The sequence below is a fragment of the Neofelis nebulosa genome, chromosome 17 (genome assembly GCF_028018385.1).
Source record: "Neofelis nebulosa isolate mNeoNeb1 chromosome 17, mNeoNeb1.pri, whole genome shotgun sequence".
NCBI lineage: Eukaryota > Metazoa > Chordata > Mammalia > Carnivora > Felidae > Neofelis > Neofelis nebulosa.
Window position 1 is genome coordinate 44,338,972 of NC_080798.1, and position 18,128 is coordinate 44,357,099.

Here is an 18,128-nt window from a genome sequence, read left to right on the forward strand (position 1 = left end):
TAACTTAAAAATCTTTAAATACCTATTTTTAATAAACATATGAAGTAAAAGTAGGGAAGTATTAAAATATCAGCTTCAGAATGGTAGTTTCCTCTGGGGCTACAGGGGAGAGGGTAGGAAGGAATACGATAAAGCTTAAAGCATCATTTCTCTTTTTTAAAAGCAAACATGGCAAAATACTAACGTGTTAAAGGATGTTGCATATGTCATATGTGCAACTCTGAATGTTCAAACTCTTTTAAAGTCTGCCTCCTTGCTTTTATCCGGTCCCTCCTCCCGCAAAGCTTGGTTCCCCTCAGGGTATGAGCCTGTTTGACCTGTACATCAAACATTTAGGAGGATTTAGGAGAAGGAAAATAGACATTCCTTTTCTCAAGGGTGAAAAGCTGATCCAACCCTAAGAATGAAAAAAGGTTCTTGGCACTGTCAAGATCAAGCAAAGTCATTTCCACTCCCTGTAAATGCCTCTTTAGGGACCAGTTAAAAAGAAGGGGGGGAAGGGCAGGGGAGCAGAGAACTTCCTGTAGATCCAGAACCCAAGTGATTATTTGCAGGAGTTGGTGGGAGGAGAAAACTGATTTTTGATAATACATTTCAGTAAAAACCTTGTTATTTTGGAAAAACACTCCTTTGAACAGTTTTTGGACACATTTTAGTGGATAAAGGAACCAAGAATTTGGACCTGAAGTATACATGGTATTTTACTGCACTATGAACAGATAAGTATTAATTATAATTTAACGGGGTTTTTGTAACACTGTATGCATTAAGAAACTAGCAATTAGCATTTGCTCTTGAATTTTAGTGCTTGTTTTCAGAAGAGTTATCACAGGATTTTGACAGGAACTTTTCTGTTGGCTGGGAGTTGCTGATAAAACCCCAAAGGCAAAATCTCGTGTTCTGCATTCTAAAGGGTACCACAAGGCTCGGACACCCTGTCCCACAGGAGACTCTAGGAGGTTTAAGATTCACACAACCTCTTGCTCTTGGGCCTCCACTGACATGTTACCATATAACAAGGTTCAGATCCAGAGGAGAGGGGCCTTATAGCCCTGGGGTGAAGGCCTCTGCCCTTTCCATAGAATGGGGAGGGGTGGGGGGGACTCCGACACCAAGAGAATAACTGGAGATATTGGGGACGTCAGAAATCCTTGGAGCTTGGTGGCTCCATCTCCAGCAAACCACAGGCCCCCTTCTTGGGAGAGCTTGCCGTGTACCTACCTCTGAAGAGTGTATATGCGGTGGTGAGGGGGTGGGGAGGAACAAAACAGGCAGGGGCTAAACGAGATTTCTGAAGGAGGGGCGGCTGCTGCTGGAGTAGCCCCTACCAGCAGATCATGAAGCCCTCTAAGGGTCCGAGTTCGTGTTGTGCCTAGGAAGCAAGGGATAAGGCCACTCCAACTGTTTTCTTTGCTGCCAAAGATCCCAAGGCAGGATTTCACTAGACGCTGAAGAGGGTGACTATATAAATTGACCATTGAAACCAAGACCCTTGAGAATGAATGGGGAGCTAACCAAACAAGAAGCTGGGGGCGGTTCTCGAAAACCGCGGCAAATCTTTTCTCTGTGCCTGGGGGTCTCAGAAGAGGGAAGGAAAATAGGATGGCAGGAGCCATAGGGCTGTGACCCAGTGACTGCTGCACCAAGCTAGAGGTGCCGCACCAACCCATCTGCCAAGGGGTTAAAAAAAATGCAAGCACTGCATGGGGCCAAAGAGATGAGAGACGGCCCGCTGTGAATGAACACTTGGGACTGGGGCGAAGTTGAATGCCGCGCCCAGACAGGTGCCCATCTCCCGATGAGGGCAGGCCACCGGCCCCCAAACAGGACCTAACGCGGCAAACGGGCATCTTCTTTCTCCTTCACTCTCCCCTCACCCATGCGCGGAGCAGGCAGGGCATTCGGCCATCTGAGAGTAAGGTTTGAGTTTGGAGTTTTAAACAGGGCTAGACTGTAAGTTTCAATATCCATTAGTAAGCACAAATTGGCTTTCCCTCAGGTTAAGCATCTTAAAAGGGGATGTGACAGCGTGGCGGCGGTGAGAAGGCAGGTTAGAAGGGTTTGTACCACCAAATTTAGAATTAGTAATAGGAAGAGCTAAGTGTGCCCTTTTAAAGAGGTCAAAGGAGGCCCACTTGCGTGCCCTCACATTTTACGGGAGCTAGGTGGGAAGCGGGGTGAGTACGCGCACCAAGAGGGCCTCCGCCTGCAGAGACGCGTGGCGCGGCTGGAGACTACATTCCCCGAAAGCCTTCGCGTCGGCGCACTTATGCCACCGTGTCTGACGTCATCCGCCGCTGACACCGGCACACCCAGTTCCAGTCTGCGTCGGCGTGGCCATCGCGCTGTGTGCGCGGAGTGCAAAGGAGCAAGGGCGTTCGCGACCTGTGCCCAGCGTCCTGCTCCCGGGGCCAGGCTACCCTCTTCCAGTGGCCGCCACCAGCCACGGGAGTCCCATGACCAGAAAACCCCAGGCCAGGCCCCGCCCCTCTTCTCCCCGCGCTTCGCCCTAATAACACGACCGTTTCCGATCATGTGACCTACCCGACAAAATGGGGATAAGTTCAACCAAATGGGATTGTGTAGGTAAGTGGAGAAACCAGGTAACCATATCTTATCTCTCTGAGAAAATGTGGCTCTTCCTGAGGAAGTGTAAGTTTCTGCTCCCCTGAAACAAGGCTGTAAAAAAGAGAGACACCATCTCCTCTTCCGCTCTCCTTTCTCCCTAACTCTGGATAGGAGCGGTCCTGTGCAGGCAGGCTGGAGGGAGAATAATAAAGCCTTGAGTGAAGGGCCACACTCCCAATAATGGTAGTCTAGGTAATTAGGACCAACTCTAACATACAAAATAACCTGAGCTGGTTGAAATGTTGAAAAACGACAGCATTCAAAAGAGCTAACAAGAAGAGTGAAGAATTAGGAATCAAACTCCAAGAGATGAAACAGACTGACTTAATAAATCCGTCGCTCAAGCTGCTTTTGCCTGAAGGCATTTGCTGATGGAAGAAGACAACTGACAATTCCAGCTGTAAGATTGGTGGACTTGCAGTATAAGGGGTACAAGTATAGAAGTGCTGAAAGTTGGGAGTCTGAATAATCACCCCACATTTGAACAGGGACCCCCAAATGTAGGTACCCTCAAGTAAATGTTGAGATAAAAAGGCCCTGGCGCAGACATGTCTCCCAAATTCAGGTTATCTTGGACGTGTAAAGGAATCTCAACCTTCAGTATTTACCACACTAGTGTTGTGTCCACGTGTTGACAGAAGCAAATGAAAATGACCCTTAGAGAAAGGTATTGTCATCTCAGACATCAGAGTATTCACACACAGCCATTTTCTTAGTAACTTCCAGCACATTCTCAAAGATAACCAGATACACAAAGATGTAGGACATCATGAAAGAGAACATACAGAAATAACGCACAACAAATACGCAAAAACTCCAAATACTAGAATTGTTTATCAGAGTATAAAATAGCAATTTTTAGTATTTTTAAAGAGTTATTAAAAAAAAAAACTAGAAAATACCTACAAAACCAAGAAAGCTTAAAAAATTCATGTAGTAGGTTTGGAAAAGTGACCAAACAACTTTAAAAAATAGCTAATTAAAAATGAAACAACTTGGGGCGCCTCGGTGGCTCAGTCGGTTAAGCGTCCGACTTTGGCTCAGGTCATGAACTTGCGGTTTGTGAGTTGGAGCCCCGCGTCGGGCTCTGCGCTGACAGCTTGGAGCCTGCTTTGGATTCTGTGTCTCCCTCTCTCTCTGCCCCTTCCCTGCTCATGCTCTGTCTCTGTCTCTCAAAAATAAATAAATGTTAAAAAAAAATTAAAAAGATTGACCTTTGGAAAAAAAAAATGAAACAACCTTTTTAACAGCAAATTACACATAAAAGAGAATCAACTGGAATATGGGTAGGAAGAAATTGTCCAGAAACTGGTGGGCAGAGACAGTGAGATGAAGAGACAGAAGAAGGGACAAGACAAAGTAAAACACATGAAACCTTTGGGTAGGAAAGCCCAACATAAGTTTAATTAGATTCCAGAGGAAAACAAGAAATATTTGGAGTTAATGGCTATGAGTTTTCCAGAACTGATGAAAGACCTACCAAGCTCCAGATTCAAGAAGCCAAATGAAACTCAAAAGAGTATAAATAAAAATAAGTCCACAACTAAACACATCATGGTTAAAGAATATAAAAGGTACATAAAATCTTAAAACAATTAGACAAAAAGATCAATTAACTTCAGAGATGTAACATCTGACTTCCCAGTATCATTAAGGGAAGCCACTTGAGTGAAGAATGAAATCTTCACTTAAAATATGTGCCTAACTAGAACTCTGTGTATAGCAAAAATCTTTCAGGAATGGGGACCTATTTATTCAGCTAAAAACAGGAATTTCATCATGAGCAGACCCTAAATGAAGTTGTAAAGGCTGTATTTCAGACAAAGGGAAGATAATCCCAGATGGATGGTCAGAGACATAAGAAAGAATCAAGCCCAAAGAAAGTGATCATATGTGAATAAATAATTAAGTATACAAAACAACAGTATTATTTATATGTCTTTAAACATTACAGAATTAGGGGCACCTGGGTGGCTCAGTCAGTTGAGTGTCTGACTTCAGCTCAGGTCATGATCTCAGGGTTTGTGAGTTTGAGCCCCACATCGGACTCTCTGCTGTCAGCATTGAGCCTGCTTGGGGTCATCTGTCTCCCTCTCTCTCCGCACCACCCCCCCCCCACTTGCGCTCGCTCTCTCTCTCTCTCTCTCAAAAATAAACATTAAAAAAAATAAACATACAGAATTAAAATCCAAGACAGTGATGCTTCCATTTCTAGTGTTAACAGAATAGCGTGTTATAAATTAACACGTCTACTAGAGATAGCTAGAAGAGATGGATAAAATACAAATATATATATATATATATATATATATATATATATATATTTGAAGGCATTAGAGAGCTCCCAAAGCAGCAGGAACTGAGGATCCAAGATGCCAAAGAGAAGGGTTGTTCACTGAGGCAAGCCCAGCATTCTCAGTGCCTCCTCTCCCACAGAGACAGTTGACTGTACTAGTCACATAATTGTAAAACGGTTGAAAAAGACTAGAAAACATTAAAAACAGCAAAAGGAAAAAAAAGGCATTTTACCTTTAAAGAGTAAATACTGAAAGAATGGTCAAAACAAAATAAAACCTCACAGGTGTCTAACAAGCTAATGGAAAGAACAAAATAAAGATATTTCATTAATTCATAAGGTGAGAAAAAAACATGTCAAGAGCCTTCTGAATATCCACAAATGTAGCAAATCCAGCTGAGGAGTCACCATGGGCAATTTGACTCTTATTTGTGGGGGTCAGTGGACAGATGAAGTTTCATCTGAGACCCAGGCTTGAACCGGAACTTGTGACCTGGGTAATGGGCTGGATGCCAGCCCTGGCCTAGAGAAATCCCAGGATTCCACAGCCACAGACACCCTGCCTCACTATCCCAACTTGATCTGGAAGAAATTCTGCAGCTTCTGGAAAGGAGTGGCTTTCACCTACCACGCCTCTGCCCAGAAATAGTCCCTGTGTCCATAAGGGTGGGGGGCAAAGGCACAGGAGTCCAGCAAGGAAACAGCCAAAGGCAGGGAGAGAAAAGGAGTACTTATTTGCCTCCCCTTTTAGTGTGTGACATTCCCCAAAGGTTGCCAGGTCAGTGGCATTTCTTGGCTCAGGGATCCAGCCAGAGGTGGGGGTGACTTCACTGACTCAAAGACCCAGCAGAACAGCAGTGGTGAGCCTCCCCAAAAGGTAGTGGCTTTGTGGCCTTTCCTTGGGACAAAAACGGCTTCCAAATTGGGGAGCTTTATGAACCCCTGCAGGCCCTACAGGGGTCCCCCTCTCCTTCCAGGCCTAGCAGGATTCTGCACATCCTCCTTCACCTGCACCGCTTCTGCCCTCTGCCCCTGAAGTCCGTGAAGGGTTATGTAGGGATCAAAAGGAGGTGATGACTTCTGTGCTCTCTGTGCTGAAGAGTCAGCAGCTGGAGACCCAGGAGCTTGTGTGTGGTGGGGTGCAGGAAAAGGTAGAGAGTAAAAAGATGGAGCCAGGGGAAATGGGCCCCAGGGTGATCAAAAGGAGACCTGAAAGGGATGAAGAGAGGAAGACAAGTGACAGAGGGGTGGGAGCCTAAAAAACACCCAGGGGACCCCTCCTGGGAGCTCAAGGGTGTTCAGTTAAGGGAGATCTTGCACAAACTACAGTAACCCTTTCCTCCATGCCCATCCACTCCTACCTTTAGCCAGGCTCAGGAAGGACATTTTGGTCCTTTTCCACTTTCATTTTATTTTCCAGTTTCATTACAAACACTTTGTCGGGGGTGGGGATTAAGGAACCACACCCTTGACATTGCCCAACCCATCTGGGTGCCTGTAACTCATACTACTTGTTACCTCCAGGAGAAATTCTGGGTGGGAAAACTCTGTCCCCACACCAGGCATTTTCCGGGCTCCTCTTTCCATAGTGTCTCAGATAGAAGTTGTTGTTATGGCTAGGGAAATATAAATTCATTTTTAAAATATGACTGAATTCACAGGAGATTTGGTTATTGTGTAGTAGAGTGGTTTTCAAATTTGAACACGCATCAGAATCTCTTGGAGCACTGGTTGAAACAGATTTCTGGGCTCCAGCCTGCTGTTTTCTTATTCAGCAGATCTCTTCCAGAGCATTTGCAGATCTAAAAAATCTGCAGATGATGCCGACACTGCTGGTCCAGGGACCACACTTTGAGTCCTGCTAATCTAGGTTATCAAAACTACAGCTACTTTTAGGGGAAGCTGTATTTGTTTTGTTTTTCAAACACTCTTCTCCAGTTTATTCAAACTCTTAGCCAATTTTTCCAGCCTTATCTCTCCCTCAAATATGTCCAAACAACATTTCATGGATGATACAGACCAAAATAGTAACAAGAATGGCAAGAATGAAAATGATACTCCACGCTCTTAAATGCAGAGAACAAATCTGTGGTTGCCAGAGGGGAGGTGGGTGGGGGGTGGAATGGGCAAAATACGTAAAGAGGATTAAGAGGTACAAACTTCCAGTTATAAGCTAAGGGAAATGGAAAGTACAGCATAAGGAATATATTCAGTAATATTGTAATAATGTTGCATGGTGACTACACTAATCCTGGTGAGCACTGAATCACTATGCTGTACACCTGAAACTGATAAAACATTGTATGTTAATTATACTTCAATAAAAAAATGGTACCCAAACAACATGTTGTAAACATTATGTACAGCTAAAGTATGCCCATCATACCTTAATAAAGTGGGGGGGTTGGTTAATGAAAATGATAAAGCTTTATGTTCTTCATTTTTTTACAAAATGTCTACAAGAAAAGAGAAAAATGTGTGGGCAGAGAGGGGCAGCGCTGGGCTGGCCCTGAGAGTGCTCCAGTCCCAGCGGCAGCCCACAGTGGGCCCTAGATCTGGCCTCCTGCGACAGTCCCTTCGCCCTGGGGTCTCACCCGGGTAAGGAAGGGGTGTATCTCTGGCAATGAACCGGCGGCCCCAAGTCTGGAACCTTCCTAAGGAGACATGCTCAGCAGCCAGCTTGGGAGGCACCCGAGGGAGGGAGAGGGTAGGCGGCTGGGCCAGAGAACAGTGGACTTTCCTAGAACCAGGGAGGGGATTCTTGAGGCCCCAGGCTTGGAGCAGGAGGAGTTGGTTGTAGGTGGTGGTCTAATGGCCTTCTCTGAAAGTCAGATTGAATCGCTAGATTCTGTTTATTAGGAGTAGGAATTTTAATTCGTGTCTAAAATACTACTCCTTTTCCGAATTTCTCAGGAGAATGGCAGCGCCTTTTACTTTTCTTCAAAGCAAATGCTCAGCCAAGCCTCAAATTAGGTGTTACCATTGTGTTATCCCTGCTGGCATGTTGCAGTGACAGTGTTTATATTTACTTAAACTATCCTCTTCTCCCCCAGAAGTGGTCAGTTGTTTGTGTTTACTTTTATTTCCGGCTGATCCTAAACCATTTTCCTCATTGAGGATCTCATTTTCAATAATAGATTTCTGGTGTTTAGACTTGCTCTGTAGTTTCCCATGCTTCATTGTGCTAGCATTGTTTAGTCCTCCTCTGTGCTGCACTCAGGCCTCAGCTCAGGGGCCTGCACCTAGTAGGTGTGCAGTAAAGATTTATGAACAGAGCCATTGGACAATTCCACGTCTCCTGATGCCTTCACAGTACTCTTTACTCTCTGAGTTACCTGGGATGAATTTCTTTCTTTTCTTTTTTTTTTAAGTTAAAAAATGTATTTATTTTGAGAGAGAGAGAGAGAGAGAGGAAGAGAGAGAATCCCAAGCAGGCTCCCCGCTGTCAGCATAGAGCCTGATGTGAGGCTCCATCTCACAAACCATGAGATCATGACTTGTGCCCAAATCAAGAGTTGGACACTTAACTGACTGAGCCACCCAGGTGCCCTGGGACAAATTTCTTAATACTCTCTGTACCTCAATTTCCTCAACTGTAAAATGGGCATATTAATAGAACCTACCCCCTGGGGCTATTGTAGACTAAATGTGTTAATGTCCCACAGTGCATGGCTCAAAGCGCTGTAGGTTATCTTGCTATTATTTTGTGGTAATTATCATCACGTCACCATCATTGGAATCAACTGGGCTGTAATGGGCACATAGTGTAATGGGCATTGGACCTGAGTTAGAAAATGTGACACTAGGGGAGCCTGGGTGGTTCGGTCGGTTAAGCATGTGACTTGGCTCAGGTCTTGAGTCCTGCTTTGGGCTCTGCATTCTCCCTTTCTCTGCCTCTTGCTCACTCACACTCTCTCTCAAAAGTAAATTTAGAAAAAGAAAGAAAGAAAGAGAAAGAAAGAAATGAAACGAAAGAGAAAGAAAAAATGTGACATTAGCCTTGCAGTCTTTGTGCACTTCCCCTCCCCTCTCTGCACCTCACTTTGTCCTTAAAATGGGGCCTGCCATACTCACACCTGTAAGGGCCGATGATGTGAGACTTAAGCGAGATAACATCTGTTAAGCACTTTGCACCATGCTGGGCACGTAGTTGGTGTTCTTTAAAATGTGCAGTCCCAGGGTGAACAGGCTGGGGTTGCGAGGGCGCTAGTCTGGGGGGGTGGGGGGGGTGGGCGGAATCTTTCCCCGGAAGTGCCCACCTCCCGGCACCCACGCCGCGTGCATGCTGGCGGCCACCAGGGGGCGGTGCCGGACCGCAGAGGGTGCCAGGGGACCGTCAGGGCCTTCCTTTTCTTCCTCCTCTAGTGTTTGGAATTTAGCAGCCTGGAAGTGATAGGATCCGGCCTCTTGGGGCTTCTAACCATGGCTCTTGCAACGGGAGTGGGTTGGCGCGGGGGGTGGGGGGTGGGGGGGGGTGAGGGGGGTGGGGGAGGTGAGGGGGGTGGGGAGCGCTCGGCAATAAAAGAGATTGGCGTCAATGTCAGCTATGGTGAAGACTCGCAAATCCAAGGCGCCCCTGTGGTAATAATGCAGAGGGTGCCCAGCAGTTCTGAGAGCAAAGGAGGGTTGTTTTTTTTTTCTTCCCACAACTTTTTCTTTAAGAAAAATTCAAACCAATAGCAATGTTTTAAAAACTGCAATGAATAAATATCCTTATACCTTTCATCTGTATTCATCAATTGTCAATACACCTTACCAGGTTATTTATATACACACATATATTTTATTTTTGGCTAAATCATTTGACAGTTACTTGCAGACATTCTGACATTTTACCCCTAAATACTTAAGCCTGTGTCTCCTAACAACAAGGACATTCTCCCATATAGCTACAATGCTGTTATCACATCTAAGAAACTCCACATTTATATACATTTAAATTTCCGCAATTTGTCCAGTTATGTCCTGTATAGCTGTAGTTTTGTTTTGTTTGTGATCCAAGATCTGATCAATGTTCATCTCATTTTTTCTTTTATGACATTTTTTTTTTAATTTTTTTTTTCAACGTTTTTAATTTATTTTTGGGACAGAGAGAGACAGAGCATGAACGGGGGAGAGGCAGAGAGAGAGGGAGACACAGAATCGGAAACAGGCTCCAGGCTCCGAGCCATCAGCCCAGAGCCTGACGCGGGGCTCGAACTCATAGACCGCGAGATCGTGACCTGGCTGAAGTCGGACGCTTAACCGACTGCGCCACCCAGGCGCCCCCTTTTATGACATTTTTGAAGAATCCAAACAAGTTGTAGAAGATTCCACAATCTGAATTTGTCCTATTTATTCTTCATAGTTAGATTCAGGTACACTTTTTTTTTTTTTTTAAGTTTTTTTACTTAGAACATTCGAGCAGGGGAGAGGCAGAGAGAGGGACGAGAAAGAGAATTCCAAGCAGGCCCTTAACAGCAGTGGCAGTGCGGAGCCCGATGCAGGGCTCCAACCCCCTAACCCTGAGATCATGACCTGAGCCGAAACCGAGTCAGACACTTACCCGACTGAGCCACCCAGGCACCCCAAGTGACATCACTTTTGGTAAAATAGATAATAGCCCTTGTTATCTATTTCCCATTACATCATTATCAGGAAGCCCATCTTGTAGACTTGTAGCATATTGGTGACACGAGGTTTGGTCACTGGGCTACATGAGTTTCCTGTACTTCCCTTTATCTCCCCAACAAAACTGAATCTGATCAAGACACTGTCAGAAGCAACCAGCTAGGATGCCTGGGTAGCTCAGTCAGATAAGTGTCTGACTCTTGATTTAGTTTCAGGTCAACTTTTGATTTAGGCTCTGGTCATGATCTCACAGTTCACGAGTTTGACCCCTGAGTCAAGCTGTGCACTGACAGCACAGAGACTGCTTGGGATTATCTCTCGCTCTCTCTGTCTCTTCCTCTCTGCTCCTCCCTCACTCATGCTCTCTCTCTCTCAAAATAAATAAACATTAAAAAAAAAAAGGGTGTGTGGGGGGGTGTCTGGGTAGCCCAGTCAGTTAAGCATCCAACTCAAGATTTCAGCTCAGGTCATGATCTCACGGTTCATGGGATCAAGCCCGTGTCAGGCTCTGTGCTGTCAGTGTGGAGCTTGCTTAAGATTCTCTCTCTCTCCCCCTCTCTCTGTGCCCTTCCCTCACTTGTGTGCTATCTCTCCCTCCCTCAAAATAAATAAATAAACTTTAAAACACAAAAACAAGCAAAAAACCAAACAGCTAAATCCAGGATGTGAAACAGATGTCCCAGTTTCTCTAACCATCTATGTAATGGTGTGGGTGGGGAGGAGAAGAAAAGGCTGTTTTAGAATGAAAGATTGAAGAGACATATGGCCACATATATTGGATAGATCTTGTTTGAATCCTGATTTGAATAAACTAATTGTAAAAAGACATCCTTGAGATAATTGGAGACATTTTAATATGGACTGGGTATAGATAATATTTAAAAATCAATGGGTCACCTGGGTGGCTCAGTCGGTTAAGTGGCCGACTTCGGCTCAGGTCGTGATCTCGCGGTCCGTGAGTTCGAGCCCCGCGTCGGGCTCTGTGCTGACAGCTCAGAGCCTGGAGCCTATTTCAGGTTCTGTGTCTCCCTCTCTCTGACCCTCCCCTGTTCATGCTCTGTCTCTCTCTGTCTCAAAAATAAATAAACATTAAAAAAAAAAATTAGGGGCGCCTGGGTGGCGCAGTCGGTTAAGCGTCCGACTTCAGCCAGGTCACGATCTCGCGGTCCGTGAGTTCGAGCCCCGCGTCAGGCTCTGGGCTGATGGCTCAGAGCCTGGAGCCTGTTTCCGCTTCTGTGCCTCCCTCTCTCTCTGCCCCTCCCCCGTTCATGCTCTGTCTCTCTCTGTCCCAAAAAAAAAAAAAAAAAAAAAAAAAAAAACGTTGAAAAAAATAAAAAAAAAAATTAAAAAAAACATAAAAATCACTGAGAATTTGTTGGTGTGATAATGGCATGGCTATCATTTCAAAACATTTTAATATATTAAATTATAATATATGCATGCGATGGAATATTATACAGCCAAAAAGAATGGAAAAAGATTTATCATGCTGGATAAATCTCAGGAATAACATGTTGAGTGGAAAAAAATAAATTATAGAGTGATACAATTGATATACCAATGATACCCTTATATATAGGGAGGGTGTAATATATATGATATACAGGATTTGCTTTTCTCTCTTTTTTATTGTGTTAAAATACAAATAACATAAAATTAGCCATCTTAACAGTTTTTAAGTGTGCAGTTCAATGGTATTAAATATATCCCCATTGTCATGTAGCCATCCCCTCCCCATCCAACCCATTACCAACCATCCATCCCCATAATTCTTTTCATCTTGTAAATCTGAAACTCAATACCTATTTAGAAACAATTCTCTGTTTTCCCCTGTCTCCAGCCCCTGGCAGTTACCATTATACTTTCTTTAAATTTTGACTACTCTAAATACCTCACATAAGTGGAATTACTATTTGGTTTTTGTGACTGGCTTATTTCACATTATTAGCACAATGCTCTCCAGTTCATCCATGTTGTAGCATATTGCAGAATCTCCTTCATTTTTAAGACCAAAGAATAATACAGGGGCTGTATATACTGCATTTCAGTTATCCATTCATTGGTCGATGGACACTTGAGTTGCTTCCATGTTTTAGCTATTGTAAATATACTGCTATGAACATAGGTGTACAAATATCTTTTTGGGACTTTTTTCACTTATTTGGGGTATATACCCAAAAGTAGAATCGCTGGGTCATATGGAAATTCTATTTTTTTTTTTTATTTTTTTAGAGTTTATTTATTTTTATTTATTTTGAGAGAGAGATAGAAAGCAAACAGGGGAGGGGCAGAAAGGGAGAGAGACAGAATCCCAAGCAGGCTCTGTGCTGTCAGCAGAGTTCAGCAGGGCTTGAACTCATGAACTGTGAGGTCATGACCTGAGCTGATGTCAAGAGTTGGACGCTTAACCGACTGAGTCATCAAGGCACCCCTATTTTTTAATTTTTTTGAGGAAACTTTATGCTGTTTTTCACAGAGGCTATATACCATTTTACATTCCCACCAACAGTACACAAGGGTTCCAAGTTCTCCATATCCTCATCAATACGTGTTTGCTGGTTTTTTTTTTAAGTTTATTTATTTTTAAGAGAGAGAGAGACAGTGTGAGAGAGAGCGCGCGAGTACACGAGTTGGGGAGGGGCAGAGAGAGGGGGACAGAGGAACTGAAGCGGTCTCTGTGCTGTGGGGTTTGAACTCACAAACCATGAGATCGTGACCTGAGCTGAAGGGGCTCAAACTCATGAACCATGAAATTATGAACTGAGCCAAAGGCAGAAGCTTAACCCACCAGGCCACCCAGGCATCCCTATTTTCTGTTTTTTAATAATAGCTATCCTAATGGGTGTGAAGTGGTACCTTTTTGGTTTTGATTTGCATTTCCCTAATGATTAGTGATGTTGAACATCTTTTCATGTACTTATTGGCCATTCACCTATCTTCTTCAGAGAAATGCCTATTCAAGTCCTTTGTCCATTTTGAGGCTCTTTGGTTTTTTGTTGTTGTTGAGTTTTAGGAGTTCTCTATATATTCTGGATATTCATCCCTTATCAGATTTATTTATTTATTTCCTGAAAGACAGTGCTGGAGATTCTTTATGGATACACACATATATAAAAATATAAAGCCATGTATATGAATGATAACGCTGTATTCAGTGAGTGATATTTGGGGTAGAGGATTGGGATATGGGAAGGTATGTTGGAGGCTTCAGTAGTAGCTCTTGGGTTTTATTTATTAGAGTAGGTCATGGTTAAATGGGTGTTCATTATGTTATTATCTTTCCTTTTTTGTGTTCTCCTTAGATTATTTCACAAATTAAAAAAAAAAAAAAGTGTAGCACGGCACCTGGCTGGCTCAGTCAATAGAGCATGTGACTCTTGATCTCAGGGTTGTGAGTGTGAGCCCCACATTGGATGCAGAGACTACTTTAAAAAATAAAATAAAATGTAGCTTCTTAAAGAAAACAAAGGCTTTAATTTATTGAGCAACTACTAGGTTCAAAAAGCTTAACATGCACTATCTACTTTAATCCCCACCTCATTTCTCTCATCATCTGCCACCACTCTGCCCTCTGTACTCTTCATTTCAATCATACTGGTCTCCATACTGCTTTTCTTAAGAGTCTGGCGTTGTCCTGCCACGAGACCTTTGTACCTGCTCTTCCCTCCACCTGGAATACTCTTCCCCATGAAGAGCATGGTTTCCTCCCTCACTTCCTTCAAGTCTTTGCTCAAACAGCACCTTTTCAGCAAAGCTTTTTTTGACTAGCCTATCTCCCTTACCCTGCTCTACTTTCTCCTCCTAGCAATTGTCACCTTCTGACAGATCACATAACTGGCCATGTTTGCTGTCCATCTCCCCTTGATAGTATGTAAACTCCATAAGAGCAGGGATTTTTCTCTGCTTTATTCACTGTTATGTTCCCAGCACCTCAAACAACTTGGTGCGTAGTATAGTCCTTAATACATATATGCTGAATCAATGAATGAATGTATTTGTTATCTATTACTGCATTACAAATCACCCCAAAATTTAGCAGCTTAAACCACAAACATTCTCTCACATGGTTCCTTCCTTGCTCCTTCCTTCCTTCCTTCCTTCCTTCCTCCCTCCCTCCCTCCCTCCCTCCCTCCCTCCCTCCCTCCCTCCCTTCCTTCCTTCCTTTCTTCCTTTAAGTAGGAGCCCAATGCAGGGCTTGAACTCATGACCCTGAGATCAAGACCTGAGCTGAGATCAAGAGTCAGACACTTAGGGGGTGCCTGGGTGTCTCATTTGGTTAAGCGTCCAACTTTGGCTCAGGTCATGATCTCGTGGTTTGTGAGTTCGAGCCCCATGTCAGGCTCTGTGCTGATAGTTCAGAGGCTGGAACCTGCTTCAGATACTGTGTCTCCCTCTCTCTCTGCCCATCCCCCACTAATGTTCTGTCTCTTTCTCTCTCTCAAAATTAAATAAACATTAAAATTTTTTTTTAAAAAAGTGATACTTGACTGACTGAGCCACCCAGGCACTTTAGTTTAGCCACCCAGGCACTTTTTAGTTTTAGTTTGTGTATTTATGTCTGTATGTGTGTGTGTGTATGTATTTTTAAAGTAGGCTCCACGCCCAATATGGAGTTCAATGTGACGCTTGAACTCTCAACCATGAGATCACGACTCTCTCACATGGTTTCTGAGGGTCATGAATCTAGGAGCTGCTTAGCTGGGTGGTTTAAGTTCAAGTTCCCCATGAGACTGCAGTCAAGTGTTGGCCAGAGCTACAGCAATCACAAAGCTTGGCTGGGGCCGTAGAACCCACTTCCAAGCTTACAAACATGGTTGTTGGCAAACCTCATTCCTCACTGGCTGTTGGCTGGGAGTTTCAGTTCCTAGCCACACGGACCTTTCCACAAGGCTGCCTCATGTCATGGCAGCTGGCTCCCCCCAAAGTGATGAGCAAAAGAAAGAAAGGGGGAAGGGAGAGAGAGTCGAAATGAGGAAGGGAGGAGAAAGAAAGAAAAAGGGAAAGGAGGTAGGGGACAAAAGCACTTGAGACAAAAGATACAGTCTTTTATTACCTAATCACAAAATTGACCTACCATCTGTGGCAGACAAAATAATGGTCCCCGAAGATGTCCAAGTCCTAATCCCTAGAACCTGTGAATTTGTTACCTTACATGGCAAGGTAACAGATAAAGTTAAGGATTTAGTTAAAGTGGGGGAGATTATCCTGCATTGGCCACATGGGTCCCAATGTAATCACGGGGTTCTTATATGGGAAAGAGGGAGGCAGGACAGTGGTGACAAAAAAGGAGAGGTGACAATGGGAGCAGAGGTTGGAGTGATACCCTGTGAAGATGGAGAAAGGGGCCATGAGCTGAAGAATTCAGGCATCTTCTACAAGCTGGAAAAGGCAAGGACGTGGATTCTCCCTGGGAACTTCCAACAACTTGATTTTAGCCCAGTAAGACCCACGCAGATGTCTGACCCCCAGAACTTCAAGGTAGTAGGTTTGTGCTGTTTTAAGCTGCTATGTTTGTGGTGATTTTTTCCAGCAGGAAGAGGAGATGATTACACCATCACTTCTGCCATACTGTACTGGTTAGAAGCGAATCAGCCCACATTCATGGGGTGTGAACACCAGGACGCACAGTTGTTGTAGGGGGACTTTAGAGGCTGTCTACTACAATGACATAATTATTAACTCTACTTTATAGAAAGGTAAGCTGAGGCTTAGAGGAGTGAAGTAACTTGTCTGAGATCATATAACTAATGATGGTGGAGTGAGTTCCATCTGATGCCCAGAATAAATTCCAAACTCTTTTGACAAATGGCTACGAGGGCCTGTCTGATCTGGGCCTTGCCTGCCTCCCTAATCTCCACAAACCCAGCACATTGAATTCCACCTCAGGGCTTTTACACCTGCTGTAAATTGCTCTTCATTCCAGTGAGCAGGCTCTTTCTCACCTTCAGATCTCAGTTCAAATACAAGTCTTCCCTGATAACACAATAATTTTCCTTTCCTTCACCTCTTTTACTTTATCTTTACTTTTTTTTGTTTATTTGTTTGCTGTCGAATGTCTGTTCCTATTACTCCCACCCTTCATGAAGACAGGGGCTTTGCCAGCTTTGTCTATTGCTGTATCCCCAGTACCGGCACACAGTAGATGCTCAATAAGGATTTGCTGAAATGACGAGTGAGTGACTTCACAGGGAGGTAAAACAGAAATGATCTATTCAACTCACTTCTTGAAATAACAGTTCTTACCTGGTGAGCTTATGAAGATAAAAAGAAATAAAGAAAAGAAGTCACAAGGCCTAGAGCCCCAGGGTATATTTTTAAAGAAATGAGAGTTTCAGTTCTTCCACTACTAACAGGCTGGACCTGGGGGTGTTCACAGGGCTCTGGGCTGTGAGAGTCCTTTGTCTCCAGAGAAGGCAGAACCCTGGCAGGAAGGGTGAGCAATCCACCAGCACCACTATTTGGGTAATAACTAAGCCTTTTCTTCCCAGGCTAGTTCTGCTGGTCCCCACACCCCTCCCCGCAGGCAAAAATCTTCCCTACTTAGCCAGGAACCAGAGCTCTCTGAAGTCTCTGCAGGTCAACCCTGAACTGAAGGAGAATGTGGCAGAGAGAGACAGACTTGGTTAGGGAGGCTGGGTTCTTGTGATCTTGGTTGTGATCTTGGACAAGGAAACTGTTCTTTCAATTTCTCTCTCTCTTTTTTCAAGGGAGGGGGGAACTTGAGTAAAGAGAGTTGAATTAATTGTGTAAGACTGCTTTCTGGTTTTATTAATTCACTCACTCATTCTTTTTTTTTTTTATCCCTATCTTCCACTTCCATTACCCTCCTCCCCCACTCTGTTCAATAAATATCTTTTTAAAAATATTTTTGGGGTGCCTGGGTGGCTCAGTTGGTTAAGCGTCTGACTTCAGCTCAGGTCATGATCTCACAATTCGTGAGATATATAATTAAATATATTTTAATGTTTTAATTATTTATTTATTTTGAGAGAGTGGGCATGCATGCACACAGGTGAGCAGGGGAGGGGCACAGAGCGAGGGAGAGAGAGAATCCCAAGCAGGCTCCGTGCTGTCAACGCAGAGCCCTACATGGAGCTTGATCCCACAAACTGTGACATCATGACCTGAGCTGAAATCAAGAGTCAGACGCTCAATGATGGAGCCACCCAGGAACCCCTAATAAATATCTTTTAATTTGTATGTAGCTTTGTCAAATATATAGTGTTGTTTCCTGCTAATATGAATTTAGTTTTTTAATTAAAAAGTATCTGGCTATAGATCACGTTCTATTTCTTACTGTGGTAGCCAGCCTCCAAGATGGTTCCCAGTAAATCTCCTGGTATTCACATCTTTGAGCAGTCCCTTCTTGCATTGAACAGAGCTGACCCTACTCAAAAGAGAATATTGCAAGAGTAACAATGTGTGATTTCCAAGACTGGGTGATAAAAGACATTGCAACATCCTCCCTGCCATCTCTTGGGTCACCAACCTTAAGGGAAGCCAGCTGTCACGGTGTGAAGACACTGAAGCAGACCTATGGAGAGGTCTAAGAGGAAATGAGACCTCCTGCCAACAGTTAGCACCAATTTTCCAG

At 44.0% G+C, this 18,128-nt stretch overlaps 1 protein-coding gene across 2 annotated transcripts in view; it reads left to right on the top strand.

The window, feature by feature from the left end:
• The first annotated feature begins 2,316 nt into the window (after positions 1 to 2,316).
• The window catches only part of CDH3 (cadherin 3), a 114,443-nt gene continuing 98,631 nt past the window's right edge, over positions 2,317 to 18,128 (top strand). For both annotated transcript variants that reach the window (XM_058709687.1, XM_058709688.1), the window contains exon 1: positions 2,317 to 2,586. The gene's annotated coding sequence lies outside the window, so the exon portion shown is untranslated. The remainder of the gene's footprint in view (positions 2,587 to 18,128) is intronic.